Source organism: Myripristis murdjan, chromosome 20 (assembly GCF_902150065.1).
Source record: "Myripristis murdjan chromosome 20, fMyrMur1.1, whole genome shotgun sequence".
NCBI lineage: Eukaryota > Metazoa > Chordata > Actinopteri > Holocentriformes > Holocentridae > Myripristis > Myripristis murdjan.
In genome coordinates, this window is record NC_043999.1 from 6,956,792 (window position 1) to 6,968,390 (window position 11,599).

An 11,599-nucleotide genomic window follows, 5' to 3' on the forward strand; every position below is an offset into this window, starting at 1 on the left:
TACATACTAAAGCGTCTCAATGCATCCCCTACAATACCAGAAGACCATCTAGTCACTTGGTGAGGAGAGGGAGTGTTTGATAGAGTGGACTGCTGGCGTGAAATTCAAATTTGAATAAGGTTTGTTTTTGAGATGAGGTGAGCTGGCCGTGTCTCCATTGAGCAATCCTAATAACAGACCGGTCGGGCACAGCTGCCTCATTAACGGGCCAGATATAGGAAACAGGATGACTGGGGAGTGTTGGAAAGATAGTGAACACATTAGATGCAGAGGTGAGGATGAAAAAGCAACAAAAGGGAGTGAGGTATGGGAATCAATGTAAGAAAAGACGGGAATGACGTAATTCTGTGGCCGATCACAAAATCGATCACGTTACATGCAATGGATTTGGGACTCATGATAATGCCAGATGTGAATGCCATTGTGATTGAATCACCTGAGATGGGTGATAAAACCAAGTCTGAACAGGACCAAAGCGGATCATGTGATCATATTTTTGGAAAAGATGTGGAGATTTTTTTCCAAAACTGTGAGCATGTAGCTTAAGTTATTATTCCTGCAAAACGAGGATGGCTGCTCTTTTACCCTCCAGGTTCTGCTAATTTTTTTTCTCTGTCTGACATCCAATATGCAACACAGCTGAAACTGACACATGCTCAGCTTGGAGCGTCCCCAAAATGCAAGGCACACACCTTTTTTGAAAATGAAAACTGGAAAAAAAAAAAAAAAATGGCACAAGCAGAAGCATTCAAACAAAGCATCCTGTGTGATCATGTCCTTCTTCTTTTACCCACTTCCAACCAATAAACCATTTGCATATATACGCCCTCTGCAGGTGAAATTGAATTTCAGCCTGCAGAGCACAATTGGTAAGAGAATTTCAAAGAAAAAAAAAATCAGTATTGAATTCAACCTTTCGCAGTGGTATTGAAGTCCTATTGAAATTCTGGTTATGGTGGTAACAGTAGTGGACAGCACCCGGCGGCTTCTCTCTCATCCACCTCACATCTCTGGATCAGTAGGGACGCCTTGTCCATCTCCCTCTCTCTCTCTCTTTCTCTGTGTCTCTCCCTCTCTCGCTCACACTCGCTCTCACAAAGCATCAGCGTGGCCCAATTAGCATCTCTCTCACATTTCCCCGTCTCGGCACTGCACGTGAAGGGTGAGTAGGTCTGACAGGCACATCGCACACTAATGTTTTATCAGTGCCACACATCAGGGCTTCTCTTTGCACTCTAACACTGAAACTACCTGACTAGGTTCTCTTTCCTCTCTGTGGGGTGCGATGCTGCATGGCTTGTCAGTAAAAATCCATACTGCATTGAATAGAAGTCAGAGAATATTATGCCTCTAAACTCTGAAATATTGTGTGCCCTAAATATTTATTATGGAGGTTGCATTTCAAAATGCAACACACCAGTTTTGGAAAAATCATTCAGCACCATCTAAATAAAGAAAAGACTATTATCTATCCCTTAAAGAAATAAGTCTCCTATTATTTTGCTCTCCATCATCGTGCGGAGCCACTTTTTGAGATGATATATCATTTTGAAATAAAATTCCTGGCATGGTGGACTAGTGATTAGAAATGAATCATTAGAGAGGCTGCCATTAACAGAAGTTCACAGGTTTAATCACAGCCAGTGTGTCCATCAGCAGCTATATATCCTGTTGAACTCTCCTTGAGCAAGACACCGAACACCTACCAGCTCATTCATTGTAAGCCGTTGAAGATAAAAGTGTTAGTGAAATGCCTAAAGCGTAAAATGTAAATCTAGAGAGGCTTGGATTCAGTGAAGAATGTGCCCAGGTGAATAACACACAGGCTTTTCCTTCTGAAGAGCCTGAAACCTCACGAATCCGTCCAAAAAGGCATACCCACCACCCCAATGCTTTTAAGCGGAGAACAAAATAAAATACTTGGAGGCAGCCCTCAGGATCTCAGGCACAAACGCGCACCGATTACATAATGATAATTCGCCCTTAAGAGCTCTTTAAAAAGGAAAAGTCTGTGAGCAAACACTCTCAAATGTGAGAGGGGAATCCAATCCCCTAATGGTACATAAACCATTCAGGCTGCCAATCAAATGCTTTTGTGTTTTTGTCCTTTGGAAAGACACATTTTACGATAAAGCTAAATCAATGGACCAACATGTAGACAGTTTCTCATGTGCATCCCGCTGCAGTAGCATTTATATATATATATATTTTTATTTTTTCTCTTACATCACACTCTGGAGGCTTTGTGACTAAATGCTGAGTCCATTTTTATAGCCTGCCTCTGGAAGACATTGAAATCCCAGGCGTTTTTTCGAAACACACTGTAGTTGCTCGTTTAATGGGTCGTATTTGCGTACTGTACTACAGTAGGCTAAATCTGGCGCAAGGTACGAGCCAAATGTTCCAAAACCCAAAGCCATTTCAATGCCATGGCCTTTTCAAAGAGGCTTTGGCTTCATCAGACTCCTTTTTATAGAGCTGAGCGTTCTTTAAGGAAATGGTTTGCCGCCCATTTGTCACTGACAGTAAGAGCAGGAGATGAATCACTCCGCCGTTGCCCTCACCCATGCTGAAGGAACCCGAAGTGAAATAATGTCAGCGTGATGCAGACTGCTCCATGTCCCATCGTAAGTGATGAAAGTCAGATGCCCAAAACGGAAACGCCGGATAATCAACGGTCCGAGAGACTACGAATGCACTGCAGGCACAGCGTGTTGAAGTGCAGACCTCCTTTTCTAATGACACTGACGAAGCAAATATGTGGTTTCAATCAAGAACTGTATGCTGCTGATTGATTTTCTCCTCATGAAATCAGGAGAAGCAGAATTACTGTTGTTATTGTCCTGATAATACAAAATGTACCCAGACACACAGGTATGTATGATATTTGCGGACGATATTTCAGACACTTAGGAAATGCCACCATTGAAAGATGATGCTGTTTGCAGTTTGTGACAGCGACTCAGCGGAGAAGATATCCGTGGATAAATGTGATGATGACGAGAAGGCTTAATTGATACTGGGGCGGTAGGCAGTAACAGTGACAGGCGGGATTTTTGCACAACATGATTAATGAAGCAACCTAACTCGGCACAATAATGCCACTTGAATATCTTTAAATGATCGTCTTCAAGGCAGTTTAATTGGGCATCAAGTCATCTGGAACAAACTACAAACGAACACGGGCGAATGCGATAAATCAGGGATATTCAATTTAAAAATTAGGAGGTTGATTTACTCAGAGTTCCTCCCCAGCAACGGTCCAAGCCATCATATCTGACTTTTCCTGTGATTTGTGTGTGTGTGTGTGTATGTAACTATAAACTGTAATAAAGTACAATTCAAAAATAAGTAGCTTTCCCTGCCATTCTCACATTCGAAAAATTGTAAAAGTAAGAAAAAATAAATAAAATAAGCAGGCCTACTCACAAATACAAGTATCGGAATGAGTTTCCCATAAAAATAGAAATGAAAATAAAATAGTGCTGCACTTCAGTCCTCATCTGAACAAGACTGGCTCTTTATCCTGAGCATCTATCAGTCAATCTGCCAGTAACATGAAGTGCCTGTTGCAAAACACAGCAGCTTTACTGGATGGAAAGCAAATGGGTATTTTGAACAAATACAAAGTTATCTTTAACACATCTTTGCCATTTTTATTTTTATATTTCTCCCGCATTTGCTTGTCTCTCTCGGTGGATACAAGCGCTTCTTGTTGTACAGTCGAGATGGTTGAGTGATTTAAATAATGCACCGGATTGGACGAGACACGGAGATACAGGAGCCACGACAAACCACGACACTATAAAAAGTTTGGCAATGTTTAACCGCGCCATAGTTTCAATACCGTTGAATCTATACGGCACAGCAATTGTTTCAGATTTATAATTTTGCCTCCGAGCCGCTGAAAAGAGATAAGGCTTTAATGCCTCTCTTGCAGGAAGCTGTCGCTGAGGACTGTCGACTTCAGCAGCTGTAATAGAAATGTAACTTTCGGAGTCTCATTGGCACTGCACAGTGGTATTTCTCCGGTGGGCCTGTTTGTCTGCCGGTTAGGGATGTAAACAAATAACTCACTCTAGATTTGAAGCAAAGCAAACCACATTCAAGCACCGCAGGAAAATGCAAGAAGAAATCCGCGAGACTCCGATAATTCCCCTTGAATTGTATGTGGATGGAGTTTGAGTTGCTGCAGGTGGCGCTCTTTTCTTTGCCTGTTCAGCCATGTACTCATGCTAACTACCCAATTCTTATTTATTTCGTCACTTCAGGTTCACCATTGCATTTTTCCTGAGAAAGTACTCCTCGACACTGTTCATGAACCAGCTATAGGTGGAATCAATGTTATTCTAAATCAGATTGCTGGTTTTCTGTAGTGCATCCCCTCATTGTTTCTGCTATGGATATACAAACTTCTCATTCCTGCACTCATTTGCTGTGTATACTTGTCCGCCGATTTGGGAGGGGTTGGCGCCAATGGATCCAACCGGAACCAATCATATAACACTGTCATTATCTTGGCAATCATCTTTAAGTGTGTTTTTAAAGTAGCAGTGAGCAGCATCCCAAGTGCACAAGGATGTGTGTTAATACAGGTCTTTGTCTTTGTTTGTCTATGTGTGTGTGCACGCTTGCTCCGTCATCATATACGAGCAATTTAATGACCAAGACTTTCCTGAGGCATCGACCGCCACGAGTCACAGGTTGATACGCCACAGTGCGCCGTTAGAAACTGTGGATTATCCAAGTTTGTTTTATCTCGGAGTTGGATGAAGATGGCAGGGGAGTGGCGAGTGGCAATGAACAGTTGCCTCTCCCGAGCCATAAATCTGACTTGCAAAATACCCCACACTGCCAGCCTCAGTTGGCAGACAGAGGCCCACTGAATGACCACTTTTGGTTTGCTATCTGTGAAGAGACTGGAGAGACTGAGATGGGTTTTGTGGTAATGTTTGGGAGAAAAAAAAAAAAAAGCATGATTCATCTCTTCAATGGCCCTGTGACTGTGATGTCTCAACAATAAACTACAGTTTTCTTTTCCTGTCTAGTCTACCAGTGATATAACCGAGGACGTTATGGCAACCATCGCATTTAAACATCCTGCGGAGAGCCATTTCTACATGGTTCATGATTCTTTCATGGACCATGCTGGCTTTTAGTATTGAATTGGCACCATTCGAGGAAAGGTTTACCCATAAATAATTGTAATTGCGATTTAAGAGGGCTTTAAATCTATGATAACTTGCACTTGTGCATACATTTTTAGTGGTGGCGGTCCAACTGGGAATTGCTCACACATCAATAATGACACAAACTGTCCTTTACAAGTTTGCAATACAATTTTCACAAAATTTACTAGTTTTTTGCTTTTGACTTCTGCAGCATATACTCCAGCATGGGAGTAACAATGGTGTAGTTGTAATAAGTAAAGCAAGAAACTAACCATCCTCAATATGTATTAATTTTAATATTTAATGTGTCATCTGAAATTGAGCCTGGTTTTGTGAAAAAAAAACCTAATCATTATTTTGTGTTGTGTCATCATGCTGAACAATGTATGGCCCCGCTGAAATGACTGCACTGCATGCCGACGGCGCGTTGTAATTAGTGCCTGATGACTGCACACCATTCACACGTCACTTGACACAACACTTCAGGGTGGGGTTTTCATTACTGGTGTCAACTCAGTGACTCCCGACATGTACAGTTTGTCCTGTGTGCAGTCACGGCGATACAGACTGTTTACATCCTGCAGAGTGTGCATTTAAACACGGTGTTTCTCACCGACAGATTAATTGCGTATCTACTTGAACTGCTGCACACAAACGTACAGAGGGTGGGCAAAATAGCTCAAACACCTGATTTTAAAATATGAGCACTGGGTTCCTAATCAGGAGAAGGGCCACTTTTTTTCCCTTTGAAAGAGTTTCAGTCATCCTTGAATTACTGTCATACAAGAGCTGAACTGTGTTTAGAGGAATACTGGAGCTTTTCATCAAGAAAAGAAGGCCAGTTCAGTGATTAATGCCCAAGCTAGAAATCAGAACCCCCCACTCCATAAAGATTCATTGATGTTTGCATCTATTTACTCGGGCGGGGGGGGTGTTTGACTTCATTCTGATATTCATGAAACTACTCTTGAATTTGCTCACAAGGGTGTAGGAGCACATTATCACCTTGTAATATGGGGGGCATCATGAGGGAATAGTGTGCACAAAACACTTCAGGTAATCATCAGACCTAATAACTCCCACAAAATATCATCACAGATTACATGGCATTACACCACCTTGTTAAATAACTGGCAACCGACACTGTGAGGTGACAACATCCTTTGGCTTTCTCCACAGGTACAGCAGTCTAAATTTGAAAAAGGGTTGAAGATGACTCATGCGATATTTTTCCATTGCTGAAGGCTCCAGGTTTTGAGCTCTTTGCACCGGGTTATGCGTGTTTCTGTGCAGGCCTTGGATGCGACCACTTTTTTTTTGAATGGCGGTTCGGTTGTGGTGGTTTTAGAGGCTACTACGTTTGTGATGTTCAGCTACTATTTGGTGGCCCTCTGTATCTCTGTGCCTGTGAGCTTCAACAAGTAACCACTTTGTTTTTCCACGCTTTTATGTATGTTGTCATGATTTCCCACACTGTTCTCCTTGACATATTCATGCTGCAGGTTTGTGTGACCAGTGCACCTGCAACTCAGTGACCAACAATTTGGCCTCCTTGGAGCTCTGCTGGTTGGCTCCATTTGCTTTGAAAAACCTTCATGCAAAAGTAGGGATTGCCAGACGTGTTTTTAAAGCTAACACCTACCGCATAATGCCATTGCATTTAATAAGACTTGTCTGTCTTGGTGCTGTAATCACGATTTGATAATTCAGATTTTGCCCTTTTTATGTGGTGTTTAATAAATGACTAAATGACCTCTGAAACAAGAGATTAACCCGATGGGTGGTCGTTCAGTGCATTTCCTCTCTGGCTGATGCTGTGCTGCTACCTACAGTCCATGCTGTGTTTAATGCATGTTATATCTGCATGTTAATATGACTGCAGAAATCACCCAATTCCTGATGTCTACTCCACTGGCCAATTTATTCTGAACTGCAAACTGTCCAGCTATATAGGAGACAAACAACTTCTGGGCTACCACTCACAGCTGTCTGACGTGCGCCATGCATTATGCCATTAAATTACATATATCACTTGCCAGCTGCTCCATCTGTCTCCGCATCCACAAACACATCGGTGATGTCTATGCCTTGCGACAATTCAGCTGTGAAGATCAGCAGCCATGCAGTTCTCACCTTCCTCACTACAAACCAATCAATGCAACATTAACAGGGACGGCTATGCATCCGGACACTCTGCTCCCACATCTCTCCACAGCAGACGCACGCGCGCACACACACACACATACACACGCGGATACCCACAAGGTTGTCAAAGCATTTCAAAGCACCACGGGATGCTGTGTTCGTGACTAAGCCGACCACTCAAAACGGTTCTTTTATTTTTCTTCTGCCGGGGAGAGATGGTGTCTAATGCAGGGGGGGAAGAAAGAGAGAGAGAGAGAGAGAGAGGGAGACGGAGAGGGAGAGAGGGGATCTTGACTTGTGAAAGGCTGCAATCAGTGAGTGGACTCCTGTTTCCTGCAGTGCACAGTCTGGCTACACCAGTGCCGCACATGTAACAGAGGGATCAGATAGCCTCCAACTCACCGTCTATCATTCATAACTCCACCGAGTAGCTGAATGCAACACTCCATGGGAAGACACAGGGGCAGGACAGACAAGTGCACCCATCAGCATCCACATAAATAAAAACATAAGCAAATAAACACAAATAACTGGGGGAAAGTACTCCCCGCTGTGAGTATTCCCCACTGCCTGCTTCTTCTTTTTTTTTTTTTCCCCCCCGCACCTTAGGATCATAATTTGACGCGCACACAGGCGCAAATAGGAGCGCACGCGCACGCGCACGCTCTCCCACGCAGACTCGCTGCTCTCAAGCGCGCGCGCGACAACGCTCTCTCTCTCACTCTCTCTCTCTCTCTCACACACACACACACACACACACACACACGCAGACTGAACTGCACGCGCGCGTGAATACCAACACCACGCATTACCTGCGTCCTTTCCAATACAGAAACAAGTATATACAGAGCATAGCCTTGGCATAAATATAAAAAACTTAAGCACAGGTACAAATACAAACTTAATATTTACATATATGCACATCGGCGCACAAACCAAGCTGCGTTAGAGGAACAAAAAAAAAAAAAAAAAAAAACAGGAAAAAAAACTTATTTCCCTCTCTTACCTGTTCAGTGTCCCTCGGACAGACATGACAGCTGTTTAATGGTGAAGACGATGCGGGACTTAGAGTGCATTCCTCATTTTCTCCCTCTCTCCATCTTCCTCTCTCTCTCTCTCTTTCAATTTGCTCCCCCTGCCTCCGTCATTCTCTCTGGGGCAGTGCTTAATGCACGGCTTGCGGAGAGCCGATACTCTCCCTCTCTCTCACCGCGTGTGTGTGTGCGAGCGACGGGATGGGAGAGCCGAGCCAGTGCGTGTGTGTGTGTCTCTCTGTGAGCCATCCTCCAATCCTGCCCGGCTACTGCAGCGGCTCAACTGCAGGAAGACACCCGATTGGTCGGTTTTCAGCTCAATCCATGCCTATCAAGCTTGGACCAGCCTCCCTGTGCTTCCCTTTGCCTCTCTCTCCAGCGTCGCTCTCCCTCCTCTCACCCCCTCTCTCCTTCACTTTTAAAGTTATAAAGGATGGTGATCAGGTGGCAATATATTCTGTTTCTCACACACATGCACAAATAATAAACCTGCATATCAGTGCATGCACCAGGCTGTGGTGTGGAACATCAAATTAAGGGAATTTACCATTTTATAACCTTGTTCATTGGCTGATAGCATTTTTACTCAGTATCTTGATTTAGGAATGCAATGTTCTGATATGGGGCCTTCTCCAATTTTAAGCTGATACCCCTTCTTTTATTGAAAAAAGCAAATCCTTTCCCTCTCTAAATATGTTGTAAATAGCTAGTCGCCCCAAATGAATGATCATAATCAGTAACTAAGTCAGCAAATTCAAACTATATGGCATTAAAAACAAACAAATTCCTCTGCATCATAAACCAACTTTAGGTGAGTTTGGTGTGGCTGGTTTCATTTTAACTTCAGGGGAGAAAAACGTTCCATTAAAAGTAAAAGTCCTGCATTCCAAATTTTACTGAAGGAAAAGTATAGAAATATTAGCAGCAAATGCATCTAAGTATGAAAAGCACTCTAAACAACGGCCATGGTTATGTTTGTCATTTCAGTGCAACTTTTTGTGATTGGATTCGCCAGATGGGAACTACGCCGCGACCACGTATGTGTGTTTTCCAGTGATGTAAAACACACATACGTGAATTGAAAAGCATGCGAATTGCATGGATTTGCAATCCGAGGGCACATTTTCCGAATTTGTGAACACTGATTTGTAATCTGGGGATTTATGAATCCGAGAACACGGTTTGTAAATGATGCACACTGGTTACTAAACGGAGTACTTTTGTTTTGCCCTCAGCTGACCACAAGGGGGCTCCAGAGTTCAGACTAGATACCTCAATGCGATCAACCTGCCTGATCGGATAGTGATCTGATGTATTCTGATCATTATCAGGATCCAGTGTCGTGGCACGATCGAATGACATAAGTCGCCTTGAAAAGACAAATATAACGACGGCCTGTGCTTCAGATTTGATGTTTTGCGTGTGAAAAGCCTAGTCTGCAATGCAAATAGTAACTACAGCCATCAGATAAATAAGTGCAATATTTCCCCCCTGAAATGTAGTGCAGGAAAAGTATAAAATCTTGTGAAATGGAAATATTCAAATCAAGCGGCAGTACCTCAAAACTGTCTTTGAGTTAATGTACTTAGTTACTATCCACCTCTGCCTCTGAGCTTTCAATCACAGTGACATACTGAACTGGGGCCTACATGCAGTTCAATTTTCCCTCACTTCATTGGTGAGGCTGAAAGAAGATAATAACTTTATATGAGGAAAATATGCAGTTATGAGAAAGTGTGAGGAAGGTTATTAGTCAGTGTGAAATACAGGAACAATATGGGCAAACATTATCAAAGGAGAAGAGCTCCATTTTTTAAATTTATTTTTATTTTTTAAATTCTTTTTTTTCGAGAGGGGCTTGTGCTTGTGACCAAAAGTCAAACACAAAATGTGCCTCGGTGAAACTCGACCGTGCTTCAAAACGTGCAGCGTGGCAATATCTCGCCATACACATGCCCGTGAGCGTGTGTGAGTGACAGCACCGCCTTCCTCCGTGTTAAATTAAATCCAACACAAATAATTTCTTGCTATTTCACAGGAAGATAAAAATACTCAGAAGTAAATACTGGAATCGCAGATCTTTTTTGGGGGGTGGGGGTTTTCTTGGTTGAGATTTGAATCGTGAGGAGCGGAGTGCTACTTTCATCTCGCAGAATTTCAGTCGCACCATCAATAAAGGATGGCTACCAATTACTCCAGTGAGTTCAGAGGACTTTGGAGAATAAGGTCATCCTATAAGCCATGTTTCAGGAAGCCGACAAGATTCATAAAGCGGTGTGTGCCTGTCGGGCCCCAGCTTGGGAAAACAACTGTGCCGTTTTGGAGAAGACAGAGGAAAAACACGCATATCACTTTGTAAAGTGCTGGGCCTTAGATTTCTAGGTTCCAGCACAATTTAATGGATTTTTGGCTAAAGCATTCTTCAATAGGTTAAACTAGTGTGTCCATATGTATCGACAGACGAGATGCAATATGCAATTTCTTGCTATTACAGAGAGTAACAGGACAAAATTGGTTGCCAAAACATTGCCAGTTGACATTTGAAATATCTAGGTATACCATAATGAATGCATTTTAAACTATGTATTGTATATAAAGAGGCATTATGTGTGTATGACCTTTATTCTAAGGCCAAGAGGGATGAATTTTCATTATTTTGCTTACAGTATGAATGCAGCTCCCTTCAAATAATGCACTCCATTGCTTATTGTATAGGTCCAGGAACTATTTTGGTGACTGACACATGTCTCTGTGTTACAACACATCAGAGCCTGTTTACCTACCGTATCATTCCGCCCATCAGTCATGCAAGTAGACAAAGTTCTGAGAGACAAGTTTGGCATGGTAATGCACTCCCGCAATGAGAAAAAAAAAAAAAAAAAATCATTTACTACTTTGTGGCCATGAGATATAACTCGCTCCCGCAATTTAATTAATTCATGGCAACAAGATAAAGGCGCAGTACTCTTCCTTTCCTCTGGAGGCAGACTGCGACTGCAGCAGGCAACATAGGGCCACAAATTAGGAAACTGGGACTTTAGTGACTTTTTTTTTTCTTCTCATTGCATCAACCAAATAATTCCAAGATATAATATCAGTCTAACAGAAGCAGTAAGCATTGGAATGCATTATGGTTGTTGCAGTTTGCTGTGGATGGTTTTAACTTAGAAGGATATGGTGTAGAAACATTATCAAACTGTGAAAAGGTAAGGTACTTTCTATACAAAGACAAGGCCATCAGATTATTGC

General features: G+C 42.5%; 1 protein-coding gene across 1 annotated transcript in view; it reads right to left on the bottom strand.

Annotated features, from left to right (window-relative positions):
• LOC115378950 (cadherin-18-like) overlaps positions 1 to 8,511 on the bottom strand; it is a 104,600-nt gene extending 96,089 nt beyond the window's left edge. Inside the window, exon 1 of the mRNA XM_030079535.1 lies at positions 8,323 to 8,511. The gene's annotated coding sequence lies outside the window, so the exon portion shown is untranslated. The remainder of the gene's footprint in view (positions 1 to 8,322) is intronic.
• Positions 8,512 to 11,599: the final 3,088 nt, after the last annotated feature.